General features: G+C 30.2%; 2 protein-coding genes and 1 long non-coding RNA gene across 9 annotated transcripts in view; 1 reads left to right on the top strand and 2 right to left on the bottom strand.

Moving 5' to 3' along the window:
- The window catches only part of LOC129918438 (YLP motif-containing protein 1-like), a 239,962-nt gene that overhangs the window by 89,425 nt on the left and 127,038 nt on the right, over positions 1-23,499 (bottom strand). The gene's annotated exons all lie outside the window — the stretch shown is intronic.
- LOC129918434 (unconventional myosin-XV) overlaps positions 1-23,499 on the top strand; it is a 261,312-nt gene that overhangs the window by 197,791 nt on the left and 40,022 nt on the right. The gene's annotated exons all lie outside the window — the stretch shown is intronic.
- Positions 7,739-16,455, bottom strand: LOC129918446 (uncharacterized). Its single transcript, XR_008772956.1, has 2 exons — positions 8,225-16,455; positions 7,739-8,075 (listed from the first exon to the last, which is right to left on the bottom strand). It is a non-coding gene; the product is annotated as an uncharacterized LOC129918446 (long non-coding RNA).

The following is a 23,499-nucleotide window of genomic DNA, read 5'->3' as shown; positions in this document are numbered from 1 at the left end:
TCTTATGTGCATAAAAACAACAGTTAAAAGGAACTACCTGACTTGGCATCAGAAAAATGATTTCTTAGACCATTACTGCAGATAAAGTTCATGAATTACACGCTTAAAGAAGATCAAGGAACCAAAACGCCGAGACGGAGTGGTGTTGAGTTGTAGTTTATCATGGACCTAACTCTCATAGAAGTCAAATGAAATCATCGAGAATATTTTATAACTACAAAACCTAATTTTTAGGCCCATAAAGCATTTCAAATGATCAATTAGATTATAAATTCAATTTTACTGTTGCTTGCACATAGTAGTTACAAGGTAGATCGATGAAATGTTTTTGTTGTTGTATAGTGTATATGGTACGGCCGGCGGCGCACAGTGTGGGAATTCGCGAATTTAGCGGAATAAAATTAATAACGCTTGCATTTTAAATTTTGTTGTAGTTTTTTTTTGTGATTAGTTCATTGAATATGTGTATACAATCAAATGTAATTCACATTTTGGTGATATTTTATTTAAGTTTTTGTAAAATGAGCTTTGATGTGGCAGGTTATTTTCACCAAAAAGTACTTTTTTTTTTGAAAATCATAATTTACAAAAAAAAACTTTTGAGGAATGATTTATTGTTTAATTTTATGACAAATATGAATAAAATAAAGAAAAAAGTTAATTATTGTCAGAATTGACTAGGTTTTTTGCAAACCGATATGTCAATGACGTTGTTTATGAACTAAAGAAACTATTCTCTAAAAGGCTACTAAAACGTACAAGATACTATTTCAAAGGATGTTTTAAATTATGTAGCTTGGTAAGTGTTCTGTCACGAAATTTTTCTGCCATACATCATCAAGGATACCAAAAATTAAAAGAACAGTAAACTTCCTGTCGAAAAAAAATCAGTTTAACTGGAATAGACAATTTGTATTTACCAATCGTGTTATTCTTGTAAAATAAAAAGCCAACTGCCTCAAAGCGCTTAATTTTTATTTTTGAGTCCCAAACATCAAATATTTCCTTCTGGGCAATTCCATGGTAACTCACGTTACATTCACAAAAATTTCCAACACATAAATAATTTTTTTTTTTTTTAATTTTAATGTAAATTGATACGAATTTACTATCCATGAATGGAGCATAACTATTACTTTCATAATTAACTAAAAAAATTGTCTTTATTTTTAACATTTGCTTGGGGAAAATAAAAGTTTGATGGTAACTCACGTTACAAAAATCGGACACGAATTTTAAGAGTCCGACAGTATGAAGTTTTTATGTGAAATTAAGAATCTTAATTTGTTTTCGATGAAGATTCCATACATACAAAATTACAAGCTTTTAATATGAATGACAAAACCAAACATTTTTTCAATATTTCGAGGAAAAATTTTAAAATATTTTAGGTAACTCACGTTACATTATTTTGGTAACTCATGTTACCTGCGATTTGTGGTTCCAAAAGTAAAGAAAAGATGCATTTTCACTCAAGTTTTTTTTTAATCGAATAGAGTGTGTAACGAAGCTTGCTTAAATGTTAACTTATTTTAGCACTCACGAGGGGATATTGTCATCGTCACTATTAGACTCATCATATTTTCAGTTTGCTTGTTTTTCCGTCATTTTCATGTGAAATTCTTCTGTTGTTGGCAAGCTAATGGTATAAAAATGCTTTAAGATTATTAAACTCCCTGAATTTTATGTCTATCCATAAGGGAATACAACAAAGAATCTTTTCTTGCAACTTGCATAAAGAGTTGCCGTTTGTAAATAGTAATTTGCTGATAAAAAAAGTAAAAAAGACTGCATAAGTTGTTCAAAATTCGTGTCCACTTTTTCATGGAATTACCCTTCTTTGTTATTTGGAAAGACATTCTGCAAATTATATAATACCGAAATATTTTGTAATTTAAAAGGATAGTTTGCTAATTATTCAAATAACATATGTACCACATTATAAAAAGACGAAAATTAATACTCCACAGTACATATACACACAATAACAAAACACAGCACTTATAACAAGTAAAATTAATTTTAATACCGATTTTCAAAGTATCAAATATCAAATTTTGTGAAAAATACGCGTTAAAGGCGCTATTGCTCGAAAAATAAACAATTGTTTTTTTTAATTAATTTATTTTTATCATTATAATTGGAACACACTTTCTTACTGTTAACTTTGAATTTGAACACCCTGTATTTTTATTATAACTATTTTAAAATCAAATTCACAAATTTTTTGAACACCCTGTGAAATAAAAAAGTTTCTAATTCTATAACATTCTTCTTCTAACAAAATCCCAAAAAGTTATTCGATTTTTACGGTATGCCATCATTTTTTTTTTTTTATGGTCATTTAGAAAAAAAAAAAAAATATATCATAACAAAATTGGGGTGTCAAATTTTAGTGATTCTTGATAGATAATAAGTCAAGCTTTGTATTGAGTATTGTCTCTAAGCGGAATAATGCGGAATAACTAAAGTTTTGCTCTAATAAAGGTACAAAAATCGAAAAAAAACACATTTTTTTAACTTCAATCACCAAAACAAAAATGTAAAACACCCTATGAAATAAAAAATTACTTACATAATTATTAGAATAAAACAATATTAGTTTCAGTCGAACACCTTAATTGATTTCACAAATTTTTTTTTTTTACTTTTAACACAAATAACAACAAAAAAACGACAAAACTTTTTTTTTTTTTTATATATATAGCTATTGTGCTAGAAGGAGTACCTTGTATGCATTTCGGAATGTTGTCATTCCATCCTCAGCATCACGACTAAAATCCAAAGGTAGGTGTTGTTATTGTTGTTGTGGGTGAAGTTAGTTGATAAGAGAGAACAAGTTTGATTCAATGTTCCCGTTATCTAAATTCATGGCGTTTGGGTCTTTTTGTATAAAAAAGCTTTCATAAGCATCAAGTTTTCGCTCATCAAACAATTCTTTAACAAGACGCACATTCTCGAGATTAACACACATATGATTGTTATTGATTGCGTGTGCAGCTAATGCTGATCTATATGCTTGGTTGTTACGAATATATGTTCGATGTTCTTTTAAACGAGTAACGACATTTCTCTTAGTTTGGCCGTAATAAACATTTTCACATTCACTACACTTGATTGCATATATGCCCGATTTTTGTAAACTGTCTGTTTTGTCTTTTGTTGACCCTAACAAATTTGACAATTTAAATTGATTAGTATACACAATATCCATGTTATGTTCGCGAAATTTCGCGAACATAACATGGATATTGTGTATACTAATCAATTTAAATTGTCAAATTTGTTAGGGTCAACAAAAGACAAAACAGACAGTTTACAAAAATCGGGCATATATGCAATCAAGTGTAGTGAATGTGAAAATGTTTATTACGGCCAAACTAAGAGAAATGTCGTTACTCGTTTAAAAGAACATCGAACATATATTCGTAACAACCAAGCATATAGATCAGCATTAGCTGCACACGCAATCAATAACAATCATATGTGTGTTAATCTCGAGAATGTGCGTCTTGTTAAAGAATTGTTTGATGAGCGAAAACTTGATGCTTATGAAAGCTTTTTTATACAAAAAGACCCAAACGCCATGAATTTAGATAACGGGAACATTGAATCAAACTTGTTCTCTCTTATCAACTAACTTCACCCACAACAACAATAACAACACCTACCTTTGGATTTTAGTCGTGATGCTGAGGATGGAATGACAACATTCCGAAATGCATACAAGGTACTCCTTCTAGCACAATAGCTATATATATAAAAAAAAAAAAGTTTTGTCGTTTTTTTGTTGTTATTTGTGTTAAAAGTAAAAAAAAAAAAATTTGTGAAATCAATTAAGGTGTTCGACTGAAACTAATATTGTTTTATTGTTTATCGGATTTCACGTCGCTCAAAAAACTATTTTATTTTATTATAATTATTAGGGTGGGTCAAAAAAATCGAAATTTTTTTTTTGATTTGGTACTCCGAAAAATCGATTGCTAGACCCCTCTAGAATATACACACCAAATATGAGCTCTTTATATTAATGGGAAGGTCCTCCGCTTTGCAATTTTCCATTTTTACATCAAGCTTCTACTAAAAAAAAAAATAATTTTTTCATTAATTGACTTTTTAGCTAATTTCTTTTCATATTCTTGTAGGAAATTGAACGCTCTACAAAAAAGGCCTTATACACTTTTTTCGTTTATCTAACCGTTGAATAGATATTTGAAGTCCAAAAATCGAGAAAATCTTTAAAAATTCGTTTTTTGTTCTTAATTTTGTAACAAATTGAAAAATTATAATGATCAAACGCGCAAGACATATTCTTGTTGAAAATTGATTGCTCCACAAAAAAAATCTTATTAACTTTTTTCATTAATCTAACCATTCTAAAGATATTCGAGGTCAAAGTTAAAAAAAAATATAAAAACATTTTATATTTTTAAAAAATTTCTAATTCACTGAAACTTCATTATTTTCAAATTAGCAAGATATATTCTTGAAGGGGCTTAAACGTTCTACAAAAAATTCCTTGGAATGAAATTGATTGCTTTAACCGTTTAGAAGATATTCGTATCCAAACCAATGCTCACTGATTTCAATAGTTTTCTTATGACCCGTATGCATTGCGATTTGCGGCATGCAGCATCAGTGCATTGTTGACGTCGTCGGATCACTTGACTGTTAATGGCGGTGATAGTTTTGTTGTTTAGGAAATATATAATTTAGTTACTATTTGTATTATATATGTACATAATTAAAAACATATTATAATATTTATAATTTACAATTTATCCTATTTTCGTGACCTTTTTTCAATCAAAATTATGATCCTAAGTGGGCTGTAGGTCTGTCTCGGTATTTTAATATTTTGTCGACGTTTCGGGCTTCTTCAGGACTCTAAAGTAAAAAAAATTTATTTCAAAAATACTAAAAAAAGGCAGTAAAAAGAGAAAATAAAATGGGGTCCACCTGTCAATCAACACAGAAAAATCAAGCCAAATCGCGATAATAATAGGTTCCCAACTTAAAATAGGCTGCGTAAAGAAACTGCCAAAATTTGGCTTGGAAGACCTCTTTTCTATGTAAGAAGACATTCCAACCCTTTGTTTGGTACCACTTTGGTCTTTAAACTATCTCGATGGTTCGACGCTTTATCAACCGCGTCATAATAGAAAAAAAAAAACAAAAAGAAAAATGTTGCAACCTTATAATTGCCCGTATGACCAACCTGCCAAGTTTTGGCTTGGAAGACCTCTGAATCACGAAAGAGGACGTTCTTATCTTTCGTTTGGAACCAATTTCGTCTTTTAACTAACTCAATGGTTCGACGCGCGCCCAACCGCGTCAACATAGAAAAAAAAAGAGAAAAAAAAATGTTGCAACCTTATAATTGCCCGTATGACCAAACTACCAAGTTTTGGCTTGGAAGACCTCTGAATCACGAAAGAGGACGTTCTTATCTTTCTTTTGGCACCAATTTCGTCTTTTAACTAACTCAATGGTTCGACGCGCGCCCAACCGCGTCAACATAGAAAAAAAAGAGAAAAAAAAATGTTGCAACCTTATAATGACCAAACTGCCAAGTTTTGGCTTGGAAGACCTCTGAATCACGAAAGAGGACGTTCTTATCTTTCGTTTGGAACCAATTTCGTCTTTTAACTAACTAAATGGTTCGCCCAACCGCGTCAACATAGAAAAAAAAAGAGAAACAAAAATGTTGCAACCTTATAATTGCCCGTATGACCAAACTACCAAGTTTTGGCTTGGAAGACCTCTGAATCACGAAAGAGGACGTTCTTATCTTTCGTTTGGCACCAATTTCATCTTTTAACTAACTCAATGGTTCGACGCGCGCCCAACCGCGTCAACATAGAAAAAAAAAGAGAAAAAAAAATGTTGCAACCTTATAATTGCAAGTATGACCAAACTGCCAAGTTTTGGCTTGGAAGACCTCTGAATCACGAAAGAGGACGTTCTTATCTTTCGTTTGGAACCAATTTCGTCTTTTAACTAACTAAATGGTTCGCCCAACCGCGTCAACATAGAAAAAAAAAGAGAAAAAAAAATGTTGCAGCCTTATAATTGCCCGTATGACCAAACTGCCAAGTTTTGGCTTGGAAGACCTCTGAATCACGAAAGAGGACGTTTTTATCTTTCGTTTGGAACCAAAACCGCCAAGTTTTGGCTTGGAAGACCTCTGAATCACGAAAGAGGACGTTCTTCTCTTTCGTTTGGAACCAATTTCGTCTTTTAACTAACTAAATGGTTCGACGCGCGCCCAACCGCGTCAACATAGAAAAAAAAGAGAACAAAATTGTTGCAACCTTATAATTGCAAGTATGACCAAACTGCCAACTTTTGGCTTGGAAGACCTCTGAATTAGAAAAGAGGACATTCTTACCTTTCGTTTGGTACCAATTTCGTCTTTTAACTATCTCGATGGTTCGACGCGTGCACAAAAGGGCAACACAAAAAAAAAAAGATAATCGAGTATACCTTAATATAGACTGCGTGGCCAAACTACCAATTTTTGGTTTGGCAGACCTCTGAATTATATAAGAAGAAGCTCCATCCTTTCATCCCTTAGCTCGACAAGTCCAGGGTCCACAGTCGGTCAACACAGAAAAAAAAAAATCAAATCAGGTTAGTAGTATCGGCTCTTAAAATGGTCTAAGTGACCAAATTTCCAAGCTTTGACTTGGAAGACCTCTGAAATATAAAAGTAGACATTCTAACCTTCGATTTGGCATATTTTTTATACTTAAGGGGGGGTTTCCATACCATTTTAATGGAAGATGGTTGACTAATTGTTGTATAACTTTTGCAGTTTATAAAATAATCTTATTACACGTACGTTCTTGAAAAGGTAATAAACGTATGCACATTTTTGCATCATTTAAATTTTAGAAACATTTCTTTTGCGATTTTTATAAGGGATTTTTTTCCTGCAAATTTAGATTGAATCAGAATTTTGGTTGGGGCACCGTTGTTTATAAACTTTTTACTTTTTTTTTTTTGTTTTATAATGATCAAATGTGTTTTCATGCAGTTCATGTAACAGATTTTTTTTTTTATTAGAAAAAAAGCTTCGTCAATTTGTTGTAATTTCATATTTTTTTACTCACTCTTCTTAGAATAACTTTACCATTTATTAGTGTTTTTAGATGAAACAAAAAGAAAATAATAAAGTGAAATTAGGAGAATCCAATAAAATTTCTAAAATTTAATTTGAAATTAGTTGGAACGGTTAATTTGAAGGAAAAGTGTCAAAATGCACTTTTTTAGCATTTTAGTCTTTTGGCAAAGCGTGATTATTTTTTATAATATTTTTGTATTTTTTAATGAGAAGTTAATAAAGTTGTTCATGCAGCCAGTTTGCCAAAAAAAATATTTTTTTTATTTACACACTAAAAAATTTGATTTTAATAAACCAATATTTGCATTCTGTTTTTGAGGAAGGGGCAGTCAAAGCATCCACAATTTATTTTTATTATTTTTTTTTTCATTATATTTTAAATCAGTTTCAAAAAAAAAATATATGTTTTTGCTCACAGTATTTTTAATATAAATTGTTGAAAAAGTGTCTATTTCAGCTTTTTTTACTTTGAAAATTCCATTAATCACGCACACATACAAATTTAGTTCAAAAGATTGCCACGCGTAAGCTGGCGCTGATGAACTCTTTCTTTCTGTTCTTTTCTATTTATTGAAAAAAAAAAAAACTTTCTCTTGCGCTCTCATTATCTCGTTATATTTTTTTTTTTTTTGTGTTTACATAATACTTTTTTTTTTGTTTCCTATTTCCTCACTCAGGCAGGCAGAAATCATTCATGAAATCATGAAGATGCTGCAGAGAGTAATTAGATAGTAGATATTATTTGCAAGATCATTATCTTTGGTTTTCAAAAAGGGTTGTTTTGTTCTTGTTGACTCTCGGGTTCATAGAGGAAGGAATACCTAGAGAGCCGACTCGTACCCCCCTTACCTAAAACACCCGCAAATTTAATTTCAGATAATCTCTCTTATATTTTTCTTGTTTTCCTATCTGTGAATACGTGTGAAAAGTACAACATTGTATATATATTCTTATAGTACTCTCATGAAGTAGAATTTTCTGTTTTGCGTCGCCACCGCTGGGATCGCTAGTTTATTTTATGTTTGAACCTTATGCAGAAAATTAAAGTGCAGATCTACCAAAAGATGTCGCTAAGGTATTTTCATGGATTGATAGTACTATAGAAATATATATACAATGAGTACAATTCGTTTAATACCTTCCTTTCACCAGTAGATGTCCTCACAAATTTTGAATTTAAACATGATTTTGGTTTGTACATGAACTTGAATAGCTCAAATAGCTCACTCCAGACACCCACCTTTCAATAAATATGTACAGAAATAAAAAAAAAGGTTCGTGTTTTGAATTTATTATATTATTTTTTTATGAATTTATTTCCTACTGAGCACTTAAATTGTTTTTAATTGTTTTGAGCTCAACTCCACAGTTGAATGTGTTGGTGCCATTTAAAATGCACGGGAAAACTACCACATATAAGCACTGTGGAGTTTTTCCTCTCATTGCAGCTTGTAGGGTGGAAGAGAAAAACCAACCGAAGTCGCGTCTCTACTCTAGGTATTCCTTCCTCTATGCTCGGGTTTTTCCTAACAATGTATTTCGTGTTTATAATATCGCACTCGCGCGTGCGAGTTGACACTTTTGATTTTTTTCTTTGTCAGCGAAATTCTTTGCATTGTGTAATATTCACATCGCTCGTGCGGGGATATAGGTAAAGGATTTGATATGTGGGTACATTGGTAAGTATGCACTTGTTTGTGTGTAAAAATGTGTATTGCCATTCGACATGTGCTTGTGCACAATGATTTGCATATTTAGGTTGATTTCTGGGTTGTATTGTTTATTATACTACACTCGCGCGTGCGGGGTTATATAATATAAATATGTCCTTTTGTTTTTCATTGTCTTTGTTTATATGTTGCGGATTCGGGTTTTTTTTTGTAGGTTACCACAGAGAATTTTTGCCATTTTAGGTATAATAGTTATATTTTCGCGGGGGAATGGGTAAAAGGTTATATGAAAGTTATTTTTGAAAACTTCCCTAAAAAAAAGTAACATAAGTTATAAATGCTGCCTTATTTTTGTTTCCTAATAATGTAGGTATATAGGTAAATAAAAAACAAAATCGATTCAGTTACGAACTGAGTTCATTGCATTGGTTACTCTAAAAAAAATCTTTATTAACCCTCTACTGCATACGAAGCCAAATATGGTTTTGTCTATTTGTATGCACATGCACTTTTCTCTTCTCTGTAACAAAAAAATGGTAAAGATTCAATACAATCCTCTTCTTTGTGTTTCTGAGAACCCATAGAGATAGTTTTTTCGTGTGTCCGACACAAAATAAAGGTGTATTTTATGATCACAGGTGAGTCGATCAGTCGTGTGCATTGAAATCGAAAGTGTAGAATATTTTCATACTTTAAGTGTTAATTACTGCGTTTGTTTGGAAAGAAAAGTGGAATTAAAAATTTATTTTTGATGGATTGTCTTATTATGTATGCTATGAACCAATTTTTATTGAAAAAAAAAATGATTGGCCTGGTCTTGGGAGGGCAAAAAGTACGGAAGCCATATTTGGCTTCGTATGCATTAAGGGGTTTTAAATCTACAAAATTTGTTATATTTTTTTTGTTGTAAATTTTGTTCCTTTACATTTTTACTTTGCTTGGAAGCTATGTTTTACTTCAGAAATGGAGCCCCTTCGTTTTTAGAGACATTTTTTTAATGTTAACCCCATTTCCAGGGGCGTAAATACAAAAAAATTAGGTGGAGGGAGGCTCACCTATAATATTTTTCAATCATTTTATTACTTTTTAGTTTTTTTAAGATCTGGGAGTGGGTGAAAATGTTGGAGCAAGACTTACTTCGACAGTGGAAAGAATGTGAACCAGAAAAAATATATGTAACTGAAAAAACAAATTGCTTTTCTCGGTTCCATGGCTTAAAATGAGCCAAGTTTGAAGTAATTCTTAACCTTTTGTAATGCAATGTATTTATTTTACTTTATTTTGTTTTTAAATGATAAATATTTATCTTTTTATAATTTTAATTTTATTCTTTACCTAATCTGAATAAATAAAATCACAACAAAAACATTACTGTTAAAAAGAGAGCCAAGTTCTCCTATGTTGAAATTATGCTGGCACAAAAAGTACTGAGATGTAAAAGTGTACCAAGTTCTAAAGTTTTGGTTCAAATTCGTATCAATAAAATTTTGATTGTTCTCTTGACAATTTTTCTTTTAATTACCGATTTTTAAAGTTATTTCAAAAATTTCCAAGTAAACAATCAAAATTTTATTGATACGAATTTGAACCAAAACTTTAGAACTTGGTACACTTTTACATCTCAGTACTTTTTGTGCCAGCATAATTTCAACATAGGAGAACTTGGCTCCTTTTTTAACAGTAATGTTTTTGTTGTGATTTCACTACTTTTTGCAAGGTATGGCTGTAGAATTGAAAATCTCTATATTTGATGAAAATTCAGTGAAAATGGGCGGTTGCCACGCCCCCTGGCTGAACTTCTCAAACTTTAAATTTTTTCCTTTGTATAAACTACCATCTCTACCATTCTACCAAATTTCAAGATTCTACGATAATCAGAAGTGCTCTTTTATATTTAATGAAAATTCAGCGGAAATGGGCGGTTGCCACGCCCCCTGGATGAAATTCTCAAATTTTAAATTTTTTCCTTTGTATAAACTACCATCTCTACCATTCTACCAAATTTCAAGATTCTACGATAATCAGAAGTGCTCTATTATATTTAATGAAAATTCAGCGGAAATGGGCGGATGCCACGCCCCCTGGCTGAAATTCTCAAATTTTAAATTTTTTCCTTTGTATAAACTACCATCTCTACCATTCTACCAAATTTCAAGATTCTACGATAATCAGAAGTGCTCTATAATATTTGATGATAATTCAGCGGAAATGGGCGGATGCCACGCCCCCTGAATTGAAAATCTCAAATTTTCGATTTTTCCCTTTGTATACACCACAAGCCCTATCACCGTGTAAAATTTCAAGTTTCTACGTTAACGGGAAGTTCTCCATAATTTTGATGATCTGTCAGTGAGTGAGTGAGTCAGTCAGTCAGTCAGTCAGTCAGTCAGTCAGTCAGTTACGGTTTTTGCGATTTTTGAAGCCCTATATCTCAGAAACTACTCATCGTAAAAGGCTGAAATTTTGTGAGGAGTTTGGTTTTGACAAGCTCAATAATTGAAATTTCTAGCATCTTTGGTGTTTAAGTTAGAGGGGGGTCGAAAATGGCCTGAGTTGTTTCCTGTAAATAAGGGTGTAGTGCCAAAGTTGCTAGAGAACTTGGCTGGGCACTACCGTGCCCCTTGATTAGTAAAATTTCTTACCCCTTAATGCATACGAAGCCAAATTTGGCTTATAAACAAATTTTTTAAATTAATTAATTTAAACAAATTTTTTTAATGTAAACCGTTTTGAAACAACCCAAAGAACCCATGTAAAGCATTTTTAAATTTTTTCGTCCGCTAATATTAATTCATGCAGTAGAGGGTTAAAAAGGTGTTGAAAGTAAATTGGATTGATATACCTACATATGTATTTGCATAAAAATAATTAGGTAATAATCTTGGTTTGTTTGGTCTATCCAAATTCACACAGCTATATTTATTCAAGGCTAAATTTTATACACAGTCATAATCATAACTATCAACATTTATTCTCGGCTAAATATTTAGTGCAATCAGCATGAGGCCTAAGTTTCAAAAAATCAGTTCAGGAGACATTTTTTGCGGCATTCTCCATGATCATAATGTCATACAAGATTTATCTCGAGTCCATCCTCAAACAACATACACATATGAACCTAAACATTCTATATATTGTATGTACATACATTTTCATGTCAGCGCGAGTGCTAGACAAAAAATTTCTCAACGAAGAACAACTCAAAAGTAAGCAAGAACCTGAAAATCAATCCTTCTGCGCATCTACTCATATTTTTATACACACTACACAAAGGATACTGTCAAGTATATTATATCAATGCACCCACATAACACATCCTCTACCTGCTTCTCCGCTGAACAACTATAATTATTATTATAATGCAAAAAATTTCTCTGATACACAAAAAACTCAAATGCCATCCACAACATCAACATGGAAACAAGTTTCTTTTTCATTTCAAAAATAAATAGGTATACACTCCAGAAATCTTTCATGAAAATATTGAATTTTAAACCAGTGTTCGTCCACAAACACCATATGCATATAAAGATCTATGTATACCTACATCCATTTGCATGCCACCCCGAACGCGTGAGTGCGATGGCGATCTCACAAAGAGACAATGAATGAAAACCATAACCAACATCCTGAGAGAAAAAAACCAGAGAATTCGATGGCGAGAGAGCGAAACACATTCACTAATACACACAAATGCTTTTACATGAGATCTGACTTCGCTGAAAAAGGGAACCCAGTCTTAAGTTCGATAACTATGTATAAAAATGCAGAGCATACTTTTTGATTAATTGCTTAGAAATATAGGTATTTTTTGACATTCTAATGGTCTATTTTTAGAAATTTTTAATCTATTCCTAATTTTTTTTATGGATTTAGTAAATTCATGTTGTTATCTTTGATTTGGTAACAAAACAATTTCTTAAATCACCGGTCTACACACCAAAAAACAAGACTTTAACAAAAAACTCATTTTCATCGTTTCCAACCTTAAAGCTGTTCGCGTGCAAAAACTGCCAAGATTTGGCCAGGAAGACCTCTGAATTATTAAAGAAGACATTGCTACCTTTCATTTGACACCAATTTCATCTTTTAGCTCGATGAGTTAGGAGCGCCCTAAAAATCGACCACTTTGATGCGCCCTACCGCCACTCCTGCCAGGTTACCGAAAGGAAGACCTGTGGTTTTTTGATACACTAATTGAGTCTAAGACCACCATGGCAATTTTTTTCTTTAGCTCGATGAGTTGAAGGGTGCCTAAAAAATGCACCCGATTTCACCCTGCTACGCCAATCCTGCCAGGATGCGGACGGGAAGACCTCTGGTTTTCGAAGTTACTCAGAGTCATCTTTTACTACAAAAGTGAATTTCTCTTTAGCTCGATGAGTTGAGCGTTTCTGCAGCCGCCGCCGCCCGCTCTATACCGAAATTAAATAAAAATTACTCTTTTACGCAGGAAATAGTGAAATGTATATCTACGCAAAATTTTATAGTTTTTGCAAATAAAACATTTTAATTAAATTTTATATTAATTTCTCGTGTGAAAAATATATTTCAATACAATTGTATCCATTTCAATACAATCCAAATTAAATTTTCAGTACAATTAAAAAATGGGAGCGGGTCATAATTCTGCTTGTCAAAATTCTGTACGACAAAATTCTGTAGGGTCAAAATACTGTAAGACCATAATTCTGTACGTCATTATACTGTAAATACAAAATTCTGTACAACAAAATACTGACTTGCAAAATTCTGTTTTGTAAAATTCTGTACGGCAAAATACTGTATTTTCAATACAGTATTTTTAAAGAAATTTCCTTTGATAAAAAAAACACTAATAATACAGTCAAATAAGGAGAAAAAAAGGGTAAATCTCGGAATGAATGTTAATAGAAATTTTTTTTGCTCAATATCTTCCTTTTGCCATTCTATAACATATCTCAAAAGTCTAGAAAAATCTCATGTCCTCTTGTCGCGATTTCAAGGTCAAATCGCGAAATGGAGATTTTCAAAATTAGCAAAAATAGGCTATGGTATTATATACATACTAGCCGACTTGCCCGTTGCATAGCGCTTCGCTGCTATGGTTATGAGTGCAATCAAATAGTGTTTTATGTTTAGTGTTTTATGTATATAGTTGAATGTTGGTTAGATTGTTTGTATGTTTGTTTGATTGTTTGTTTGATTGTTCGTTTGATTGTTTGTTTGATTATTCGTTTGATTGTGTTTGATTGTATGTTTGATTGTTTAGTTTGTTTGATTGATTGTTTGTTTGATTGTTTGTTTGATTGTTTGTTTGATTGTTTGTTTGATTGTTTGTTTGATTGTTTGTTTGATTGTTTGTTTGATTGTTTGTTTGATTGTTTGTTTGATTGTTTATTTGATTGTTTGTTTGATTGTTTGTTTGATTGTTTGTTTGATTGTTTGTTTGATTGTTTGTTTGATTGTTTGTTTGATTGTTTGTTTGATTGTTTGTTTGATTGTTTGTTTGATTGTTTGTTTGATTGTTTGTTTGATTGTTTGTTTGATTGTTTGTTTGATTGTTTGTTTGATTGTTTGTTTGATTGTTTGTTTGATTGTTTGTTTGATTGTTTGTTTGATTGTTCGTTTGTTGTAAGTGTTTTGTTGTTTGGTTGTATAACGATTTAATTGTTTGGTTGCCTCTTGTTTTTTGTCTGTCGATTGTTAATTGTTGTTTATTCTCTGATGTTCATTGTTTCATGTTTATTGTTAGGTGTTTGTTTTTTTGTTATTAAGTTGTTTGGTTGGTTATTGGGGTGTTTGGTTGTTTGTTGGTCCTTGTTTGCTGTTTGGTGCTTGTTGCTTCTTTTTGTTTTTGTTGTACACATGAATACATTTAATCATTTAAAAAACTACTTCTTGGACATACTCCAGTCAAAGCGTCGGAAAAAAGGGCCTCACCTTGCGCAGAGAGGCACTGTCAGTTTTTATTTCATGGATCGATAGGGGTATATTTAAAAGGCTTAAACCCAATTTCTCACCACCTGATCATTCTTATTAGCGGAGTTATTCGCAAAAATGCATTTTTTGGGATATTTTACTTCTAAGCTAATATCTTTGCTCCAGATTGTCGTAGACCAAAAAATGAACATTCATTCTCTTCCTTATAATATTTTCTATCGTTGTATGTAATTTCATTGTATTTGAGTGAGTAAATACAAAATGGCAGCCATTTAAAGTCAAATTCTTGTTGTTAAAAAACACATTTTTGTCATTATTTCGAAAAAAGCTTATATCATGATTGACATTTTTCTAATCTATTTTGTAGCCCTATTTATGTCCTGCATTTTACAGAAAAAATCATCTCTCTATCACCAAAGATGGCCGAGCAATTGATAAATGAACGCATGCAAAACCGGTGCGAAAACACCCAAAAATATCGTTTTTTGGGAATAACTCGGCTTCAGAGTGTCCTACGACAAAAAATAAAGCTATTAATTGTTTGTTACAACATTTTCTATCGATTTGGTGCACATTATTTCTGTTGAAACAAATAAAAAATAAGTAATATTAAGTCAAAGACGTTTTTTTGTTTAGCAAACTCTTGCCTTATTATTGGTGCAACGGTGCAAGTATTGGCTAAAAAAATAAATTACTGTTGAAGTCCTTTAAATTATCTACAATTAAAAAAAAAAATTAGCTCTCTACGTCCCACACGAGCCGAGTTATTATAATTTTAAGAAAGCATCATTCCGCAAGAAAATTTTTTCTGTAAAATGCAGGACATGAATAGGGCTACAAAATAAATTAGAAAAATGTCAATCATGATATAAGCTTTTTTCGAAATAATGACAAAAATGTGTTTTTTAACAACAAGAATTTGACTTTAAATGGCTGCCATTTTGTATTTACTCACTCAAATACAATGAAATTACATACAACGATAGAAAATATTATAAGGAAGAGAATGTATGTTTATTTTTTGGTCTACGATAATCTGGAGCAAAGATATTAGCTCAGAAGTAAAATATCCCAAAAAATGCATTTTTGCGAATAACTCCGCTAATAAGAATGATCAGGTGGTGAGAAATTGGGTTTAAGCCTTTTAAATATACCCCTATCAATCCATGAAATAAAAACTGACAGTGCCTCTCTGCGCAAGGTCAAATGACGCTTTGACTGGAGTAACACGTTATAGGAATAAGGGTGGGGTTAAAGTTTTAGTGGGGTTAACAGTAAAGTGGGTTTGAGTTTGTTTATATGCAAAGTTTATTATAACTTAAACAATATTATGTATTTTGATGATCAAGTATCAACTTTTGAATCTACAAAATTTTATTATAGGTACATCTCCTGTTTCAATTATCTCTCATGCTTTCTATTGACGGAACATAATATTAATTTCTGATTGTATGATAATTATCTCAGGATATTGAATATGAAATTAATAGAAAATTAATAGAAATTGAATGAAAATGAAATTGCACAGTCATAGTTTATTTAATTACCTATCTACAGTATAAATTTAATTTATCTATCTATTAAAACAAAGAAGTTATAATCAAATTATTTTTCGTGTCGCTTTTTCGTTTCATCTTGTTTCAAATCACTACGATACTAAAGAAGTTTTCACTTCAAAAACAAAACTGTCATAAGTACTCAAAAGTATTAAAAAACAATATAATTTTTAAAAATCTGCGTATTTTACAAAAAAAAAAAAATTTAATAAAAGAAAAGAAAATATTTGCTAAATACGCTTGAAAATATTCATATTTTCATATAAGCCTACAAAAACAATTGCAATTTCTAATATTCTTTTTTATTAAAAATTCATCTAGGGTTAAGTGCGTTGCACTTTGTCGCATGAAAAAAAGTAATATTGGCAACACTTGTAACATAAAATAAGTGCCTTCTGGTATGGTCGACCATTGTATATTATATTTCCATAGTACTATCATGGAGACAAACAATCTAAGAAACTCTAGTGGGAGCTTAAAAAAGCAGAATTTGTATGAAATAAATGCACTGATCGCTACCTCAAAATAGTTGTGACTTAAAGTAATACTAAATTCGACTTCATGATAGTAGTATAGAAATATATATACAATGTGGTCGACTACGTTTGTAAGTTTGAGCAAGTTCAATTAAGACAGTAAATTTTGTGACTTTTCATCAAATGTTATCGTTCATGTTAATCGGTAGTATTTTTAGCATTTCTTTTTCTATATAGATAGTAAATATTCAAAAATATTTTCTGCGAAAGAAGTAAAGTCGTAAAGATAAAATTAAAAGACATATTAAAATCAGATAGGTAGCTCAAAAAAGTGAAAAAAGAAGGTACCCGTTAAAGTTACCAGAAAGATAAATGACTGGAGGAAGAACTAATGAAAATATTATCATACGTGTGTTATTATTGCAAATAGATTGCATTTAAAACAAAAGAAACAATTTGTCTACCAACAAAATTTGATAGGGCGGTCTCACCCTCATGTGGGGCCAAGAAAGTTTTTTTTTATGTTTTTTCAAAACGTATTATCTTCTTTTCAGTGTTTTTTATTAATTTTGAGAGTTTCTAAAAAAAATAATAAACTTAAAGAAAAAAGACTATGGGCCATATTCATTGACGCTGTCTAAGTTATTACTAAAAAAGACTGGAGTTTATCCTTTTTAAATAACATTTTATAAACCCCAGTCTAAGATAAACCGGGGTCTTAAGACGACTATTAATGCCCCTTTATTTTAATTAGAAGAAGTTTTTTATTGGTTTTAAGACAGTTAAACACTGAAAAGACAGGCGGCCTTTCCCCCACTTTCCCTAATAAGCTTTGAATGTTATCTTTCATTTAAAATCGCATTTATAATGATCAAAAATTAATTTCCGAATTTATAATTAATTGTTTTTTAAGATTAATCCAGAGTTCAAAAATTAATTCATATTATGACTAAAAGCCTTGAATTTTGCTTTACAGATAAGGATAATTCAATTATTTTTCATGAAGCTTGTAATTGACGCACAATAATGTTTGATATGGATACATTTTTAATTTATAAAGTTTGCGAAAAAAAAAGTAATCATAACAGTTAAAAGTGTAATATTTAGTCAGTTTTTGGAATTGAAGACTTTCTTGCTTTAGTTTTTCAAAAATTTTCAAGGTTTTTATTTTTTTTTTAATTTTATACATCATATTGCATTTCTATTGATATACAAATCCAGCAATTATTAAGGAAACTGTGAGCAATAATGTGCTGGTGTTTTACAATATTTCAACTTTTTCATAGATTTACCTATAAAATTTTAAATTTTATGATATTTGAAAAATTAATTTGAAGCTCGTAGACATTATAAAGCAATAATTTTTATTAGTGTAGTAACTAAAGCAAATTATTAGAAAACCCGGCCGAACAGATCTGATTTTGATGATCTTTTTTTTTTAAACGTCGGCAATCAAATACTTTAAAGTCTATAGTTTAAAAATTGCCGATGAAATTAAATTTTTTTTAACAAAACCATTTTTTTTGCTTAAATTTCATAAGATAAATGATACTAAAGATTCTCTACGTAATTTAAGGAAAACAAATATATGGTAGTAAAAGACTATCTTTAATTTTCTCACGAACTGACTTCAAATGCAAACAAAATATTTTAAACCCAACGGCAGCACCTACAATATTTGCATACACTTTTTTAAAAAACCAGAATCTCATTTCTATCTATATAAATTTAAATTCACTATATAATCAAGACTTTTTGAAAAATTAGTCCTCAACTCAGAATTTTGTAAAAAAAAAAACCTTACTAAAAATTTTTAAATGGCTTTTTTTCAAACTTTTTCCTAGTAATATTTGAATTTATTTTGAAAAAAATTTTGGCCATAGTATTATCAGATGAATTCCGAAGAGGAAAAGGTAATATTTATTACAGATTTGAAAAAAAAAAAATTAAAAATTACTTCATTTTCATTGGATTTTTTGATAAAAACAGAATTTTTGCATTAAAATAATTGATTTTCTCAAAGAGGGCTATTGAATGGTGAAAAAATAACTTTATATTTAAATGTTGAACTTAAAAAAAAAATTAGCTAATTTAAAAAAAAAGAATTAGTTAATTTTTTTTTCAAATTTTCTGTTAAAAAAGTTCTTCGAAAATGAAATACTTTTTAATTTTTCTATATAACCCTTTATTGCTTTATTTTTTTAAGAATTTTGAAAGATTTTATTTTTTTAATTTTATATGTGATATTACCTTTCCATTGATACCTCAATCAGATAAATCAAGCAAGTATCAAAGAAACTGTGACAAATCATGTGTAGGTAGATTGTAATATTTTAAATTCTCTTATTTCTTGAAAAAAAAAAACAAAAAAATATTATTATTTAATTTTTTTTTACAACTTTTTTGTTTAAAAATTAATAAAATAATAGCACCATGTTATAGCTTGTTACTTAAGCTAGAAATTGAGACTTAATTGATATCTGTAAGTTTTGTAGAAAAAAAGTAATAATTTTTTAAAGTCAATCAAATTTTACAAAAAAAGCCAAAAAAAAAACACTTTTTTTCTTTTCTTCTATCAATATATCGATTTTTTAATATGAAAAGCTTAGAAAAAAATTATACCATTAAAAAGCTTATAAAGAATAAAGCCATATTAAATTTTTAAGAATGATCAAAAAGTATAAAAATAATTTATTGAAAACAATCATTTTCATCAAAAAAAGCAACAAAAACCTATAAATTTATCTTCACACGTCATTTATTCAATTTTTTTTAATGACAACCTATAAAAAATTTTATACCATCTAAAAGCTTATTGTCTTAGCTTAAAATATATATATATATATATCAGGTCTATGAGACATCTACAAAAAGAGCTAGAGTTTTTTGAACTCAATGTATTTTCATCAAAAAAAGCAAAAAAAACATTTATTTTTTTCTTCTCATGCTATTAAATCAATTTTTTTTCAATGGCAACCTATATCACGTTAAAGCTTATTGTTTCACCTTTCACATGACGGTTCAATCTTATTTTTTAAAGTCAACCATGTCGAATTTCCAGACTGAGATTACGGTACTTCCTACACTGCACAGTGGGTCACCTCCCATACAAAGTGCGGTCAAAAATATAATGACCATTTTTTTTTAAATGAAACACCTGTATTATCATTTTATATGATTTATTATTGCAAAAAAATGCATCAAGTCAGTTTTTTAAAATTTTGGTTATTTTCAAGAAAAATTAAAAAAAGGTAAAAAAATTTTTTTTTTAAATATAAAAAAAAAATGGTTAATGCCGGAAATGGACCTGCCTGTCAGTCAAGCACTTTACCCTTACCCTCTAGTTCAGTCTTTTATAAAAATAATAGTGCCAAAAAGGAATTTTTTTAGTTTTACGTTGTAATTTTTTTTCTCCGTGTATCGTCATTTAAACTCGTATTACTCGAAAAGGGGAAAAAAGGGGAAAAAACGACGATATTATTTCGAAAGGTAGAGGGCACTCGAAGGCAAACCAACTAAATCTCTAATTTAATGAAAATTGAGCTAAATAAAAATGGTTAAAATTGCTTCGCTAACGAGCCCCATTACAATTTGCCTTAATGTTATTTAACAATATAATTTATGTTCTTAGAAAGTATTAACCTTCTCGTTTAATATCCATAATAATTTAATATTGTTCACAATTTTTAACACCCGCTATCACTATCGCAAGTTCACACCTTATAACTGCACCGATTAAAAAACTGTACCTTTTTTTATATACCGACTTTGAATGGCTATTAAGAAATGAAAAAAAGGGTAACCGTCAAATTTTTTTTGGTTTTGGCTCGATGGGAGATTGTAGAACGTTGTTTAATCATTGGATTTAAAAAAATTGACATTTACTTTTTTTATTTTTGACCTATGGCGGGACCCACTGTGCACTGGTGACTGTTCATGATCTACAGATCTCCACTGGTGTTTTGAGGTTTTTCGCAAGTTTCTTGATTTAACATTGTGTAGCTTGTAGTAAATGTACCGCTAAGTGTGATATACCAAATGAAAGATAATTGTATCAGGATGCTCATAAAAGTTTAATAAAATTTATATCTGCTCTAGATCAAAAGTTATAACCTGTTGAATTCCAACATTTTATTTTTCCGTTATCTCAAAATTGTGTGTACGAAATTGATTGAATTTTGTACACATATAGTCCTGCCAATACTCTATCTACTCTCTAAGTTTCATTCATTTATGAGGTAAACAAAAAAAGATAAAAATAAAAAACGGTTAAAAACGGGAAAAAATGACCAAAAAACTTGGCCCAAAAAAACTTCTTCGTTCCGATTTAGATGGAAAATTTCATTCAACGGTTCCAATATACACTCATACATACTCCACATATACACCCTATAAGTTTCAGATTTTTTGGGCACTCGGAAATATTTCTAAAAATAAAAACCCACCCAATTTTAACACGCAAAAAATAGGTGTTTTTCAAAACTCTCTATCTCAAAAACTACTCACTTTAAAAAAAAATCCCAACACACGTCTCGACTATTTTTTCATAACCTATCCATTGGTGTACTCAGAATTCCCCAGAAAAATTTCCCTCTCCTATAATCACCCTTTTCTCAACTTGCCCCAATTTGATAAGCTTTTCAAAACCTAACCAAATGTCCGTTAACATAAAAAATGATTATCTATCTATTGCAAAAAAAATCAACTCTCTACGACAACGGGTTTAGATTTTAGATAATTTTTTCAATTTGCCATTTTACCCCTTTTTACCCTATTAAATGTGCGATTTGGATAAAAACCTTTCTTGGTGCAAACCGCTTCACCTATACCTATCATATACCATTGAGTTTGAAAATTTTTATTTTTTTCCCATATAGAGCCAGTGATTATGTGAATGGTGGAAATGGTAAAAATCAACGCATTTATAATATAGTATGATACATGATTTCAAGGTATTTTTTAATGCTGATTCCAAAAAATCTAAAATCAAGACAATCTGACGTCTCTGAAAAAAGTTATACCAGTTTTTCATCTGTCAACCCATATCATTATAACAGTTGCAAACGTACTACCGAAAAACCCTTAAAAGTTATGGTAGAGGAACCAAATTTTACATGAAGGTTTTCATATCCATTATTATTAGGAATCAAAAAAATGCAATGAAAAAAACAATAATATCTATGAAAAATTGGTATTTTTGTAAAAAAAGGGAAATTTTGGGATATGCACTAAAAAACATCCTGTTACAATCTTAGAATTAGTGCTAATAGGCTAATTTTTTTGTTTCTATCTTTGTTTGGATATTCTATATCTTGTGTCAAAAATCTAAAAAAAATCTCATGTCCGCAAGTCCTAATTCCTAATCCTGGTTTGAAGATAAGGTGCAGATTTAAAAAAATTGAAAAACAACACTTCAGATATTTGTGTCAGATCAATATGAATAAGGTGCATTACGTTTCAGGGATGGTCAGGTTGACTTATTGTGAGTTTTTTGGAATAAGTGTTAAAAAATACCCTTAAATCATGTCGCTTATGTTGGTATACATATACAAATTTAAACTTTTCTTGCTAATTTTTTTAAGTCTGCACCTAACTTAGTTTAACCTCCAAAATTAGGACTTGCGGACATGAGATTTTTTTAGATTTTTGACATAAGATATAGAATATCCAAACAAAGATAGAAACAAAAAAATTAGCCTATTAGCACTAATTCCAAGATTGAACCAGGATGTTTTTAGTGCATATCCCAAAATTTCCCCTTTTTTCAAAAAATACCAATTTTTCATAGATATGAATGTTTTTTTCATTGCATTTTTTTGATTCCTAATAATAAAATGGATATGAAAACCTTCATGCAAAATTTGGTTCCTCTACCATAACTTTTAAGGGTTTTTCGGTAGTAAGTTTGCAACTGTTATAATGATATGGGTTGACAGATGAAAAACTGGTATAACTTCAGAGACGTCAGATTGTCTTGATTTTAGATTTTTTGGAATCAGCATTAAAAAATACCTTGAAATCATGTATCATATGTGTATATTGTATATAATACCATAGCCTATTTTTGCTAATTTTGAAAATCTCCATTTCGCGATTTGACCTTGAAATCGCGACAAGCGGACATGAGATTTTTCTAGACTTCTGAGATATGTTATAGAATGGCAAAAGGAAGATATTGAACAAAAAAAAATTCTATTAACATTCATTCCGAGGTTAAACCCTTATTTGACTGGATTATAAATAGTAGCGTTAAATATAATTATTGACAGTAAAGTTGTAATTTTATACAAACATAATTATTAAAGTAAAAAAGTAAATCAAGTGTGTGCGCACTTTTTTACATTATCAAAACGATATTTTTTACAGCATTCTTACAGAATTTTGATATACAGAATTTTGATGTATACAGAATTTTGAAATACAGTATTTTGACCAACCAGAATTTTGCTATACATAATTTTGACTTTCAGAATTTTGTTCGTACAGCATTTTCCACATACAGAATTATGACATACATTATTTTGGCATACAGTATTTTGAATACAGAATTTTGCAACATACAGAATTTCGACCCCAACCCTTAAAAAATGTAATTTTCCATCCCTGATATGTATACGCTTTTGCATGCATGTGTTTATGTATTATGCATGTATGCGTTTGTTTTCCTCAGAATTGAATTGATTTGATTGGTTGGTTTTTTCTTGTACTTCTTTAATAAACAGTTATGATAAAGAGGAAAAAGACAAAGA

Source organism: Episyrphus balteatus, chromosome 4 (assembly GCF_945859705.1).
Source record: "Episyrphus balteatus chromosome 4, idEpiBalt1.1, whole genome shotgun sequence".
Lineage (NCBI taxonomy): Eukaryota > Metazoa > Arthropoda > Insecta > Diptera > Syrphidae > Episyrphus > Episyrphus balteatus.
This window is presented reverse-complemented; position numbering and strand designations above follow the sequence as displayed.